Genomic DNA, 14,253 nt, shown 5'->3' with positions numbered 1-14,253 from the left:
GCATCATCTCCTCCCTCCATTCCTGCTGTGAATTCTGAGCTCTGGCCTCGCAGCTAACCTGATGCTGGCTCTTGGTGGACAGTCCCCTCGGCATAGTCCTGGGGCTCCCTGGCATACTGCTGGGCTGAGCTCCTGGCACCCACAGGACAGCATCCCTATCTCCTCGAGGACACACCAGGCTGGGCATCCCCGTTTGGACTGGAACAGAGCTTTATTCTCCCTGACACTGATATACATCTCCCTCTGGTGCCAACTTCCTATATGATGAATCTGTCAGAGCGTCTATTTGTCAACGCCCTCTTTCAGAGCTGGGCTTTTCCTACGAATCCCAGTGATGCCATCTGGGGGAGTGTCTGTTACTGAATTCCTCCCCTCCAAGTGAGCTTCTCTCATAGCTCAGTTGGTAAAGAATCCGTCTGCAATGCAGGAGACCCCAGTTTGATTCCTGGGTCGGGAAGACCCCCTGGAGAAGGGATAGGCTACCCACTCCAGTATTCTGGCCTGGAGAATTCCACGGACTGTACAGTCCATGGGGTTGTAAAGAGTCGGACAGGACTGAGCAATTTTCACTCACAAGTGAGCTCTGTGAGCGTGTGTTCTGGTGCACAGAAGGGGCTCCACATAATTAGTTGAGTTAACAAATCCCAACTGGGTAGCAGAGACTCTAGGTCCTGTCTGTGACATGGAGAAATGTCAGGGGCCAATTCTGAGACAGTCTGCTCTCACAGAGGTGACCAACCGAGGCACAGGTCCTCGAGCCAGGCTGCCTGGGTTCATATCCCAGCTCCACCACTTATTATCTGTCCTTGATCAAGTGGGTCACTTCAATTCCTGTGCTTCTACTTTCCTTTCTGTAAAACGGGGATAATAAGAGGACAGCCTCCCTCAAAGTTCTGCTAGAAGATCAAGTGAATTAGCACGATGGAAAGGTGGCTGCAAAGTTTCTGGCAGGCATTAAGCCCCACAGGCATTAAGCCCCACAGGCATGTCACCTCTTGGTATGATCAACCCTTGCTTCTTGTCTCTTATGAGGATAGTTCTGCCCAGTACTGCATGATCATCTTCACCTGTGTTCATCTTTTCTTAGGTGTGAGAAAGCCTTGCCTCCTCACACAGTGGTATATACTCTGGGACGAATTTGAAAACCACAGTGGTTTCTCTACAGCTTCCAGTATGGCAGCCAAGAGCCTCATGTGGGTACCACACACTGGAAATGTGGTGAGTTCAAATCCAGATGTATTGTGAGTACAAAATATGCATTGGATTTCGGACATAGTTCAAAAAAAGAGACTGTACGACCGCTATCAGCTATCCTTATGTTGACTGCATGCTGAAGTGATAAATTTGGGGGCATGCTGGGTTAAACAAAATATATTATTAAAATTCATCTCACCTGTTTCCTTTTACTTTTTAAAATGTAAGTATTAGAAAATGTAAAAGTACATCCATGGATCATATTATATTTCTATTGGACAGCACAGCTTGAAGGTTTTACAAGGTCCACTGAGAATTTGTTATTTAAGAGAGGTGGCGAGAAATGTATGGTGGATGTTGAGCAAGTGATTTTAAAAAGGTCAGTTACAAAAGCTCTTTAAGCTCTCTTGTTATTCTGAGAACAGTCTCTGATCGCTTACCTTCCAGAGTGAATGACAGTCTCATTCATTCAACAAGCATTTCCTGAGCACCCACTATGTGCCATGCATTGTGAACTGAGAGCTCAGTGGCGAACAGTGCAGCCTCCAGCCCCACCCCATGGGACTCACGGTTCAGCGCGAAGACCAACATTAAAGCAGATTCCCCAGATAATTCATTAATTACATGTGCTAAACACTTCAAAGGAAAAGCACAGGGGTCTTGAGAGTGTGTAAGTGTGGTGAGACTGACCCAGTTTGATGGGTGGAAGGAACATCAGGAATTCTCTCTCCATTAGGGGAAGCTGGTGATGGACGGAACAAATGTCCTAGAATCTAGGCAAAGGGAAGGTTTTCATTCTTGCTAAGATGTACAAGGCACAGTTCCTGCTCTGGGGACTCACAGCTGAGTGGGAGACACAGCTACGACAAAAAGAACACAGGAGGAGGTGATGCAAATGCTGGGGTCTCCAGAGTAATGCGAGGAGGGGGCAACTAATTTAGAGTTTGGAGGGACATCCCTGATGCCCAAATAACAATCATCATCATAATAATATGATATTCAGAGTTTACCATGTATCGTGTGCACATGCTCACTCAGTCTTGTCCAATTCTTTGCAACCCCAGGGACTGTAGCCCATCAGGCTCCTCTGTCCATGGGGATTCTCCAGGCAAGAATACTGGAGTGGGTTGCCATTTCCTTCTCCACAGAATCTTCCCACCCAGAGATCTAACCCGCATCCCCTGCACTGGCAGGAGGATTCTTTACCACTGAACCACCTGGCAAGCCCACCATGTACCACACGCTCTTACTATTCATAATCATATCTCTCCATGGACACACCAATCACTGGAGGTAGCTTCTGTCATTATCCCCATATCACAGATGAGGAAACCAAGGCTCAGTGAGGTTAAGTATCTTTCTCAAGGTCACTCAGTAAGTAAATGGCAGAGTGAGATTCACACCAGGTCTGGCGGCTGAAATTACTATTCTGAATCCAGAAGTGGGCCCCTTTCTCTTGGACAGAAAAACCACCCCAGCCAGTAGGGACAGTCACTCAGGCCCCATTTGGATGCTGATGCCTTGAGATGCTACCTACGGCTGTACCAGGTCAGGAACCGCTGTGCTGCTGACCTGGGGTCCAAGAAAAGCCCTGAGAAACAAAAGCAACTCATCTCCAGAACCCTAGATGGAGAATCATCAAAGATCAGTCAGGAGAAAATCTGAATGCTTCATTTTATGGTTGTCTGTGCTAAGCATGTGTAGTAGCTGGAGCTTGGGGAAAGGCATAAGAATGCTCTATTGAGGGACTTTGCTGGTGGTCCAGTGGCTAAGACTCCACACTCACATTTTAGTAATGTGCTGCCGAAGCAAGCCCTAAGACGTCGCACTCCCAAGGTAGGAGGCCTGGGTTTGATCCCTGGACAGGGAACTAGATCCCACGTGCTGCAACTAAAGTTCTCACGTGCTGCAATTAACACCTGGTGCAACTAACTAAATAAATATTAAAAAAATAAGCTCTATTGACTTTCCTTGGACTGCAAGGAGGTCAAACCAGTCAATCCTAAAGGAAATCAATCCTGAATATTCATTAGAAGGACTGATACTTTGATACAATAGAATACTGATTATAATACATTAGAATACTGATACTTTGATACATTAGAAGCGCCAATACTTTGGCTACCTGATGCAAAGAGCTGACTCGTTAGAAAAGACACTGATGCTGGGAAAGACTGAGGGCAGGAGGAGAAGGGGACAACAGAGGACAAGATGGTTGGAGGGCATCATTAACTCAATGGACATAAGTTTGAGCAAACCCTGGGAGATAGTGAAGGACAGGGAAGCCTGGTGTGCTGCAGTCCATGGGGTAGCAAAGAGATGGATGTGACTGAGCAACTGAACAACAAAATTGACTTCTAAAAAGGAATTCAGGGCAGAAGTAGAGGCGAGTGCCATAAAGTTCTGTTATTATTTCCCGGTCCATGCCCCATAGCACCAAGATCCCCTGTAAGGGGCATGGCAACCCACTTCAGTATTCTTGCCTGGAGAATCCCACGGATAGGAGCCTGGTGGCTATGGCCCACAGGGTTGCAAAGAATCCGACACGCCTAAGCAATGCAGCATGCAAACCCACAGCACCCTCTACTGTCCATTCATGGTGCTTATCAGTTGTGTACCGATGATCTGTGCAACTGTCTCCTTACAATGTCAGCCTGCCCCACAAAAGCTATGCTGTTCAACACAGTAAGCACTAGCCCACGTGACCAGTGAGCACTTGAAATGTGACTATTCAAACTCAGATAGGCTGTATGTGTAAAACAGGATTTCTAGGTTTTAGAATGAAAAAAAAAAAAAAAAAGAATGTAAAATATCTCAGTAATTTTTATATTGATTTCATGTTGAAATGATAATATTGTGGATGTGCGTGTGCACTCAGTCGCTCAGTCCTGTCCAATTAAACCCTATGGACTGTAGCCTGTCAGGCTCTTCTGTCCATGGGATTATCCCGGTGAGGAATACTGGAGTGCGTTGTCATTTCCTACTCTAGGGGATCCTTCCGATCCAGGGATTGAACCCTAGGCTCCTGCATTATCAGGCAGATTCTTCACCACTGGGTCACCGAAGAAGCCCAATATTGTGGGCTTTTTGTTTTTGTTTAGTCGCTAAGTTGTGTCCGACTCTTTGTGACCCCATGGACTGCAGCATGGCAGGCTCCACCGCCTTTCATTGTCTCCCAGTGTTTGCTTAAATTCACATCCATTGAGTTGATGATGCTATCTATCCATCTCATCTTCTGCTGTCCCCTTCTCTTTCTGCCTTCAATCTTTCCCAGCATCAGGATCTTTTCCAAAGAGTGGGCTCTCTGGATCAGGTGGACAAAGTATGGGAGCTTCAGCATCAGTCCTTCCAATGAATATTCAGGACTGATTTCCTTTAGGATTGACTGGTTTGATCTCCCTGCAGTTCAAGGGACTCTCAAGAGTCTTCTTCAACACCACAGCTTAAAAGCATCAATTCTTTAGTGCTCAGCCTTCTTTATGATCCAACCTTCACATCCATACATGACTACTGGAAAAACCATAGCTTTGACTAGATGGACCTTTGTTGGCAAAGTGATGTCTCTGCTTTTTAATATGCTGTCCTGGTTTGTCATAGTTTTCCTTCCAAGGAGCAAGCAATACTGTGGACATGTTGGGTCAAATAGAATATACTATTAAAGTTGAACTCACCTATTTCTTTTTACTTTTTAAAATGTAGCTACAAGAAAAATTTAAATTACTTATGTGGCTTGCATTATACTTTTTACTGGACAGCGTTGTTTTAGATTAAATGTTAGAAAACCTATGACCCTTGGGCCAAATGTGACCCTTCATCTGTTTAAATAAAGTTTTATTGGAACACAGCTACAATCATTATGAATGACTGTACCTACAGACACCGAGACAGTCACCATTTAGCTGCTTTACTGCTACAGTGGAGGAGTTGCATAGTTGTGATAGAGACTCTGGCTGCAACACTGAAAATATTTGCTCTCTGGCCCTTAATAGGAAATATTTGCTGATACCTGTTTTAGAGGTTCACCTAATGGCTGGACAATACACTCAAAAGCAGAGATCAAAAAACATCCTGGAATGGCATTAACTTTGAGTTAGTTTAAATTTAGGGCCTCTCATAGTAAATATGACCCTTGAAGACAGTGATCATTTGGAAGTTCTGCCTCATTCAGTCTGGTTTTAGAGTTATGACCCTAACTGTTTCTAGAAGGCCAGGTCTGATGGTATCAGAGTCTGATCAGGTGCTGAGCCCAATGTCATAAAGAATCTCTTGGCCTCAGTTTGTTCATCTACCAAGTGGGAAGAATAATCTCCATTTGCCTAAGAGGCTGTTGGGGGAGGAATGGGCTAACTAATACATGGCAAAAAGTACCATGGAAAATGGAAAAAGAGCTTTCTAATAAAGCAAATAATTATTTTTCCAACCATACAAGATATCTTTTCCAAGAGCTGCAACTCTAATGCATTTCACCCACATGCCGAGAACAGGTGAGCTGAGCAGAAATAAAAGGCCACGTGTTTCTGCCTCATGGCTGGGTCCCCTCATGCAGAAGGGCAGGAGGAAAGGGTCCAGAAGGACAGATCTGGCTTGTGACAGGCAGATCTCTGAAGGCCATCTGGGGGAGGAAGAGGAGGAGGACGAGGTGGCGGCCAGCTACAGACACCAAGAAGGTCATCATCAGAAATAGCTCAGCGTCTTCTGATGAAGCAGGCGGCATTCACACCACCCGATGAAATAGAAGGGGTGAAAACGTGTTTGGTCCCGAGTCTGGAAGTAACAGGTGTAGAACTGATTAAGCCAGAGAAGCAAAAGTCTGTTCTAGCTGCCGAGCACTTGTCTGTCAGGTGGCTAAAAAACGGCAAGTTTGGGGACCCCCGAGGCTGTGCTTTCATGAGCCGTCTGAGATGGCAGTGACATCTACTGGCTACTGAGAACAGCTCCATGCCAAGCTGGCCACAATGAACAGTCAGAGTTCCCGGAAACTAAACCCTTATTCTGTGTCCAGTGCCTTCTCTTTGGCATCTTTGCAGACAGCCCTGAGACGTGAGCACGGTTACTGCTCCCACTCTACAGAGGAAGAAACTGAGGTTCGGGGCAGCCAAGTCACTTGGCCAACGTGGAAAGAACTAGTTATTGATGGGGCTGGTATCCACGCCCAGCTTCCTCTCATTCCAGGGCTCAGAACTGCAACTAGAAACCGTTGCTTCTCAAAGGGTGTTGCATAGCGCCCTGGGTGTGAAAACAGGAATGTGTGATCAAGCCTGGACCTACCTGCCTTCTCTGTGGACTGTGCAAATCCACTAGCACACTAGATGCTCTGACAAGAGCTACAGGAGAAAGCGTTCTTCAGCTTGGTGTAGCCCAGGATTTTCCCAAATACATTTGGTCTCGGAACATTTGCATCAGAGAATAAAACTAGGGTTCCGTTAAACACACTGTGATAACAGCTGCCCTCTACCCCTGGGTCCTGGGCTCTGGGGACGGTGGGCCGTTGTGGTTCTGAGAGACAGGGGGAATCTGATGCTGCAGGAATTCTGGAAGAAACTGACAAGTGACGGGCAGTCGAGAGGCGAGTATTCAGAGGGTCTCAGAATCAGTGCCTTTGAGGAGGAAGCAGAGGAAGGAGATTTGAGGAGGAAAGGCGTCAGCCCAGGGTAGGGGAGAGGTGGGCGGGAGCATGTCCTTTAACACCCTCAGAGGCCTGGTTCTCCTTCTGGGGAGTGAAGATCTAGGGGCACATGGCGAGCAAAGAAGAGCAAGAATGAGGGGAAGGGACTTCACTGGTGGTCCAATGGTAAAGTATCTGCCTTGCAACGCAGCGGATATGGGTTTGATCCCTGGTCAGGAAGTAAGATCCCACATGCCGTGGAGCAACTAAGCCTGTGCACTGCAACTACTGAACCCCAAACCGCGAGAGAGTCTGTGAACGACAACGATAAAAGACACTGCATGCCGCAACGAAGATCAAAGATCTGGCATGTTGCAACCAAGACTCAATGCAGCCACATAAATAAATAAATAAAAATAGATAAAAAAGGAAGACTGAGAGGAGACAAGGAGGAAGTGGCCATAGAGAGTGAGGATATGCAAAGAGTGAGGGGCACAGAGAGCAAGGGGAGCAGAGAGCTGGGGGCTCACAGACACTGAGGGGAGCAGACAGGAGGAGGGTTCACAGAGGGTAACGGAGGCGAGGACATGGAAGCAGATGGAAGGAGGGCTCAGAGTGAAAGGAGGAGGGGTGTGGAGCACAGTGCAGGGAGCACAGGGAAAGATGGAGGAGGGACTGTGGGCCGTGCAGAGGAGCAGGAGGAAACCCTGGCCACCATGAGGCTGCGGCGGGACTGGCTCAGATGTGCAAGAGGGGAAGGGGCTTGTGGTGAGTGCTCAGAGGCTGCACTCTGCAGGGTCTGGGGCAGGTGATGGTCCAGGCCCAGGGTGAGGTGGAGACGGGGAGAAAAGAACTGACCGGAGAGACGATTAGGAGATAAAATCCTGATCCAGGACACAGTTGGGGCTGAAGGTAGGGAGGCGCGTGGGGATGTATTTAGCCAAGAGCAAGGAGCAGACTCAGGGAGGCACACCACAAGAGCAGTCTACAGCCAGGTGAAGAGCTTCTTGGGTGTTGAGAGAAATACATGTATTTTGGACTGTAAAGATTCCAGCCCAGGATGAGAAGAAGGCACATATCTTACCCTATGCGATAAATCCCTTTTACTCACAATAAAATTCTGATGTCCTACAACTCGTAAAAGGCGATTATCAATTACCTTGTTCGGCTGATAGGAGAATTATTATCATCAACAGTAACAATGACTACTGAGTATCTGACACATAGAGTAGTAGTAGATCAGTCACTCAGTTGTGTCCGACTCTTTGTGACTCCATGAATCGCAGCACGCCAGGCCTCCCTGTCCATCACCAACTCCCGGAGTTCACTCAGACTCACGTCCATCGAGTCAGTGATGCCATCCAGCCATCTCATCCTCTGTCGGCCCCTTCTCCTCCTGCCCCCAATCCCTCCCAGCATCAGAGTCTTTTCCAATGAGTCAACTCTTCACATGAGGTGGCCAAAGTACTGGAGTTTCAGCTTTAGTTTCATTCCTTCCAAAGAAATCCCAGGGCTGATCTCCTTCAGGATGGACTGGTTGGATCTCCTTGCAGTCCAAGGGACTCTCAAGAGTCTTCTCCAACACCACAGTTCAAAAGCATCAATTCTTTGGCGCTCAGCCTTCTTCACAGTCCAATCCTCACATCCATACATGACCACAGGAAAAACCATAGCCTTGACTAGACGAACATGGTAACTCATTTAATCCTCACAACCCAGGTCGATGGGGGTGTTACAGATTTAACAGATGAAGATATCAAGGTACAGAAGGGTGAAGACCACACTGTGTGGGAGCTGGGATGCAGACCCAGCTGGCCTCAGGGAGACGCCAAAGCCCATGCTTCCAACCCTCACTGGGGACTGAATCTCCCAGATGAGGGCCTGGAATATCAGAGAGCTGGAGGAGCTAGCTAGGTTTGCAGATGGGCAGTGGACAGAGAGGTTAGTGCCTGGGGGCTTTCAGCAGGACCTGACTCCTCTGCCTCACAGAGTGAGTTTGCTGGGGGCCTTGTTCCCAGGCAGGCACTAACTCTCACTCTCCCATACATCATTGATGTGGCTGAGCAAATGAAAATTATAATTTAATGTTGGGGCTTAAATAAGAAATAAGAGTTTGGTTCTTGTTTTTGGTAGCTGTTGTTGAGCTGGGCTCTCTCAGCTCCTGCCTGGACAGGGCAGAAGGCAGGGATCCTCTCTGGCCTTCTGAGATCTCAGGGGCATTCCCAGAGCAGGGTCAGGGAGGGTCCCAGAGAGGCCCCATCCTAGCTGAGGCTCAGGAGCCGGCAGAAGCCACTTCTAGAGCCTGATGGGATGGAATAAAATTAGCACATTTGGCCACCTGTCACTGTTTCAAATACTCAGGTATAAATCACAAATGCATTTTGAATCGTCAGATGTAAGACACTAATTCAAATTCAAGCTTGAGCTCTGAAATCCCCTCTTCCAGGGCTGTAGGTCCAGCTTCTAGATCCTTCCCCAAAGCCTCAGCCTGCGACAGTAATGGACACAGGCAGGAGTTCAGGAACTACAACAGCAGGTGGCACTTACTGAGCACCCACTATGCACATGCCCCAGAGGTGTATCTTACCCACTCTCCCTAAGACCCTTAAACACATAGAGTGCTTTACGCAATTAACTCACTCAATCCACGCAAAACTGCCAAGAGGTGGGAGGACTGAATTGTGTACCCGAATGTGACTGAATTTGGAGATAAGGCCTTTAAAGGGGTAACTGAGGTTAAATGAAGTCATACTGGTGGGGCCCGAATGCGACAGGATTGGTGTCCTTATAGGAAGAGACACCAGGGATGCAGAAGCAGAGGATCGCGGTAAGAAGGCAGCCACCTGCAAACCAAGGAGAGACCTCTCACCAGATGCCAACCCTGCCAGCACCTTGATCTTGGACTTCCCTGCTTCTAGAACTGTGAGAAAATAAAATTCTACTGTTTAAACTACCTGGTCTGTGGCCCTCTGCTATGGTAGCCAGAGCTACCCATCTAGCTCCAGAAGCTGCCATCTCATGGCTGGGCTTGTCAGTTCTTTAGGTCATAGTCCCATCAGGGGAGAGTGGATCTGTCTGTTCACACAGCCTTGCACACAGGAGGTGTTCAATAAATGTCTGCTGAAGAACGACTGTCACTGTCTATGTGTCATCCTTCGGGGTGATCCTCAGGCTGGAGAGGAACTGATAGCAGTGGGGGACGTTCTTTAGAGATGTCTGGAGAAGTACCAGGCATCCTGATCGGGGCTCCTGTTCTAGTTAAGGGAGAGTTGATGCTTCGTCCTGACCTCCCCTGAGCGCCACGCATTCACCCATCGTCAGCATCTGATGACACGCCCATGCTCAGGCTAACTTCTCATCTGGATGTTGTTCTATTTTCCTAACCAGATCGTGAGCATCTAGATGGCTAGGACTGGGTGGAGGGGGGGTTGTCATTTTTCTTTTTAACAATTTCAATATTTAATCAAGGATTACTTGACTTAATTTCATATGCAGCTATTAAAAGTAGAGAAATAAAAACAATAGAGAAAAGTAACAGCACATATATCACCAAATTGGGCCCAACTTTTTTGGCATTTAAAAAAGTGAAATAAAATAATGCATGTAAAGTGTTAACCCAGTGTCTGACACATAACTGATGTCCAATAAATTCATTTTCTTAGCTATTTATTGAGCATCTTTGAGGGATGGGGGTTGTTCTAGGCACTGGGCATTCACCACCTAAGTCAGACTGACCCAAACTTATACCCTTGCAGAGCTGATACTCTGAAGGCTGAGGCAAGCAACAGAAGAAATCATGATACAGAAATTGAGTAAGTGAGAATCTGATCAAGTGCAAGGGAAGAAAACAAAGCTGGGAGGGGATAGGAGTCTGGGGTAGGGATGTATGTCCTGCCTAGTAGGGCCAGGGAAGGCCTTGGGAGGAGAGGACAGTTGAGCAGACTTGTAGAAGAGGAGGGAGAGTGTTATTCGGCCATCTCAAGGGAAGAGTATTCTAGGAGACAGGATAGCAGGTGCAAAGGCCCTGGGGCAGGAGTATGTTTGGCTTGTTTGAGTAACAGCAAAGAGGCCAGTGCAGTGGGAGAAGGTAGGGGAAGAAGAGAAGAAGTCAGGGATCAAAGGATAGAGGGCAGAGCTTTGGAGGTCACTGTGAGAACTAGGACTTTTTCCCTGGAAAGGAATGAGGAGCCACAGGAGGGTTTACAGCAGGTGAGGGACACGGTCTACAAATATTTCAGTAGGACCCCCCAGGCTACTGTGTGCACAGTGGACTGAGGGGGCTGGGGTGGGAGCAGGGTGACCAGGGAGGTGGCTACTTTAACAGTTCAGGCGAGAAGGATGGCATTTCCAAGAGGGTGGAGTCAGTGGAGGTTGGGGGGAGTCCTGGGGTTCAGGATCCATCCTGAAGGTCCAGCCACAGGATCTGTTTCTCAAAATACAGTGTAGATACGGGGGGACGGTGAGAGGAAGAGAGGAAATGAGGACATTTCATGGTCAGGAGTGTGAACAACTGGATGATCTTCAACAACTGATGCTGTGATTTTCTCCTCCCTCAGAGGTAAATCAGGAGTGGGCACTAAATCCACAGACTGAGTGAAAAAATGAATGAATGAGATAAGGAAGGAGTTAAAGAGGCTCTCGGAGCGAATCCTTCTGAGCTACAAACTTAAACAAAAACCCGTGCCTAGAAAGATGATGAAGAATGACGCCCTGCAAGTAGCCCAGATTATGCTGCAACCTGGAGGGCTCTGTGGAGATCTCGTGCCAGCTCTCTGATGGAGTCACTCAGAGTGAGGGCACACAGGCCCAGGATCTGCCTGAGAGGTCCCAGCATCTCAGGGAAGCAGACGGCAGGGTGGGAAACAGGCAGTGCTGCACTTGGCAGTGGGCAGGCCTGGCTTCTGGGTTCAGCTGGGGCCTTGGGGCCTTGTTCACCTTTGGGCAAGTCATGCCCCCTTTCTGAGCCTCAGCTTCCCCATCTGTAAAGTGAAGGTGCTGGGTTTACAGTCCCTTACTCAAACTCATCTAAGCAGAAAGACAGGCAGACACTCTCCTTTCCAAACATTGGTCTCCACCTCACTGGGATTTTAATCAAAAGCAGTGGAAGACCTCGGAAACCCACCCAGGCTTGGACCGAGGGGTGGGTCTGCTGGGAGAGCATGAGGCAGGAAAGAGAAACACCGTGCAATTTTATTTTAATATTTGTAATTATTCCCAGGCTAAAAATAAGGCACAGAGCAAAGTGTTTTCAAATGTCGGCATTAATGAACACTTTTTATCCAACATAATACAGGCCCCCGAATGCATTTATGTCAGGCTCCGAGATCTCACGAGCAGTGCCCCTCGCCGGGCTGGCTTTCACGGCTTGGAAGCGGTGCAAAAATGAAATGTCCCACAAGTGCATGCTGGCAGGCCTGCTATTAGCAACAGTATAATCATCAATTACATCCAATCACAAACTACTGATTTTATAATTATCAAATGAAGTTCTAACTTCTCACCTCTGCTCAGCAGCAACTAATATAATCTCTCAGTTCAAAAAAGGGAAGCTTTTTTTTTTTCTTTCCCTGTTCCTCTCATGCTCTTTCTCTCTCTTCTGGGGAAAAGAATTTCCAGGCCTCCACATAAGACTGCATTTAAATTGCTTGTCACTCAAAACAAAGGCGAACCACTCATTTGTAATTCACCAGCCACCTGAACAGACTGCCTGTTTTCCTTTAAGCATCCATGCACTGAAGCACAAAGATCATTTTTCTATTGTTAAAATTGTATAAGCCAGAGCTTTTTTTAGCAGCGAATACACAATTTCACTTCTCTTCCGAGGGCTCCCAGCATGAAAGGGACAGGAGGCTTTCTTTAGTGCCTTACAAATACATTTTGCTTTGGGGTATTAAAAAAAAAAAATCAACTATGTGCTCATATAATGAGTTGAAAAGCTATTAAAGTCGTTTACACATGAGGGCAGGGCAGAAGTTAGGTTTCCCATCCTGCCCAGGGTGTGGCCAGCATATGAAGTCAGATGATTGAGATTCATTCTCATGGGCACTGGGAGCATCTGTGTCCAATTTACTGTTTTTGGGAGCTCCCGGCATCACAAACATGGCTCCGTGCTGATTGGCATTCAGCTGGCAGACTTCGAGAACAGAAACAACCCAGGGGTGGGTGCCCCAGCTTGGACCTTGCTGGTCCAGGCAGGCTCTAGCTGTGTGCCTGACGTTCTGGCTACCTCATCCTAGAGGGCCAAGCCACGGACGACGGCCACGAAGCCCCTGTATGCAACTGAATTCCATCCCTCAGCCTTTGACAGCCAGGCCTGTTTCGACAACAGCACAGTTTTTCTATATAACTGATTATAATCATAATACCTTCCAATTTTAATCTAGAGCTTTTTATAATTTACAAAGACCTTCCACAGGAATTAGTGAATCTGAGCTTCCACACACTCCCAGAGAGGGCTCTGGCAGGGAGGACTGTTCTTGTTTGAGGAGCCCAGAGACGCTGATACGGTGGTTCCAAGTCACACAGGAAGGGGTCGAGGCAGGGTGTGAACCGCGTCTTTGGATTCAGAGCCAGCTGTGCAGCAGAGAATTTGGGCCTGGATTCATGCAACTTTCCACTTGAAATGGGAGAGTAGCTTCTGTTTTTGGTAAATTAGAACAGACTCAGGTTCATCCCTAAAACGTCCCCCTCTCAGGCCTGAATGTGCTGTTTTCCTAGGAGGCAGACCAAGGAATGGGGCTCCTGCATGCCCACCAGAAGTTATTCATAAACCACAGCCAGTCTTTTCTTTGCAATAGCAGTGACAACTAACAATTCCTGATTTCAAACAACAGTGAAGTTATTCTGCATCATACTGGGATGGTGGATACACGTTACGAGTTTGTCAAGGAAGACTGTACAACAGAAAAAGTGACCTCCTGATGTCAATCATGGACTTTAGTTAATAATAGTATATCAACACTGGTTCATCAACTGTAACAAATGCAGTGAACTAATGCAAGATGTTAATAGGGGAAATTGGGGTAGAGAGCTCTCTACCTCTTGCTCAAATTCTCTCTAAATCTAAAACCGCTCAAAAAAATAGTCTATTGTATAGGGCAGGTAATGGCAACCCACTCCAGTACTCTTGCCTGGAAAATCCCATGGACGGAGGGCCTGGTGGGCTGTAGTCCATGGTGTCGCTAAGAGTCGGACACGACTGAGCGACTTCACTTTCACTTTTCACTTTCATGCATTGGAGAAGGAAATGGCAACCCACTCCAGTGTTCTTGCCTGGAGAATCCCAGGGACAGGGGAGCCTGGTGGGCTGCCGTCTATGGGGTCGCACAGAGTCGGACACGACTGAAGTGACTTAGCAGCAGCAGCAGCATAGGGCAGGTACTAGGTACCAGGCAAGCTCTCAGTGTTGATTACATTAACACATTCAATCTACACACCAGCCCTGTGAGGTCAGT

General features: G+C 47.5%; 1 protein-coding gene across 6 annotated transcripts in view; it reads right to left on the bottom strand.

Moving 5' to 3' along the window:
- Positions 1 to 14,253, bottom strand: part of CUX2 (cut like homeobox 2) — a 277,570-nt gene that overhangs the window by 61,208 nt on the left and 202,109 nt on the right. The gene's annotated exons all lie outside the window — the stretch shown is intronic.

Source organism: Bos indicus, chromosome 17 (genome assembly GCF_029378745.1).
Source record: "Bos indicus isolate NIAB-ARS_2022 breed Sahiwal x Tharparkar chromosome 17, NIAB-ARS_B.indTharparkar_mat_pri_1.0, whole genome shotgun sequence".
Lineage (NCBI taxonomy): Eukaryota > Metazoa > Chordata > Mammalia > Artiodactyla > Bovidae > Bos > Bos indicus.
This window is presented reverse-complemented; position numbering and strand designations above follow the sequence as displayed.